We start from the raw sequence: 1,172 nt of genomic DNA on the forward strand, positions 1-1,172 counted from the left end.
ATTAAATAAATACAGAAAAGTGATCCCCGCTTTATATCACAAAGTTACAAACATAAGTACAGCATAAGAACAGATACTACACTTTGATCTTGGCCAAAAGGCCAATAAAAGGGTATTTATTTGCCCCCCCCCCACCGAGCAAATTAGGCACAAGGCCGATTTTTAATGTGAGGAGTGAAGGGGAAATGGGGACCAACTCTCCGGGGAATAGGGGAGCTGGATAGTGACAATTAGTATGAAGGGTACCCCCTACATTGACCAAGGTCTTACATATGGGGTTGCCCCCACATATGGTCTTTGCTTGCAGTATCTGCCGGAACAGATACTACATTTGATCTTGGCCAAAAGGCCAAGAAAAGCTGTATTTATTTGCTCCCCCATCGAGCAAATTAAGCACAAGGCCGATTTTTAATGTGAGGAGTGAAGGGGAAATGGGGCCAACTCCCCGGGGAATAGGGGAGCTGGATAGTGACAATTGGTATGAAGGTTTGCTCCTACATTGACCAAGGTCTTCTATGTGGGATTGCCCCCACATATGGTCTTTGCTTGCAGTATCTGTCGAAACAAGATACTACACTTTGATCTTGGTCAAAAGGCCAAGAAAAGCTTAAAAAGCTAAGGACAACATCTATTGACAACAGACCTTTGATCTTAACCAAAAAGGCCAAGCACAAAAGTGTTACGGACAGACCAACCGACCGACCGACCGACCGACCGACCGACCGACCGACAGATTGACTTATAGAGTCGCTTGCACGCGACTAAAAATAATTGAACAAAAATGCGAGCCGATCCAACCGCGAAGACGCTGTTTCAGGCATAAACAAACTTCTACCGAATGATTACACATTAATTTTTCTTCCTCTTTCTAAAGATGAGATATACTTGGAAAATTTGAGAACACCACAAAACCAGCGTGGATCGACAAATTATCCAGGTAAATAAATATTTTATAATTGAAAATTATTGGGATCATTCAGTGTTATTATTCTTTTTACTTTGATCGTATTCACTGATGTTTTTTTTCTACAAGAACGTATTGCTATAACATTCGAACCTAAAATTCTTTATATATTTTCAGAAAAACCTCTGAAGGAAGAAATGTAGGTAAATCTTTTATCGCATAGTTTTCCTTAAAGGGAAATGGATTCCATATTGTTCATTAAAAAAGT

The 1,172-nt window shown here is 40.2% G+C and overlaps 1 pseudogene; it reads right to left on the minus strand.

The window, feature by feature from the left end:
- Window positions 1-228: 228 nt before the first annotated feature.
- Window positions 229-361, minus strand: LOC145284267 (U2 spliceosomal RNA; annotated as a pseudogene).
- Between the last annotated feature and the right edge of the window lie 811 nt (window positions 362-1,172).

The sequence above is a fragment of the Euprymna scolopes genome, chromosome 8, assembly GCF_053919585.1.
Source record: "Euprymna scolopes isolate OS-2025 chromosome 8, ASM5391958v1, whole genome shotgun sequence".
Classification (NCBI taxonomy): domain Eukaryota; kingdom Metazoa; phylum Mollusca; class Cephalopoda; order Sepiida; family Sepiolidae; genus Euprymna; species Euprymna scolopes.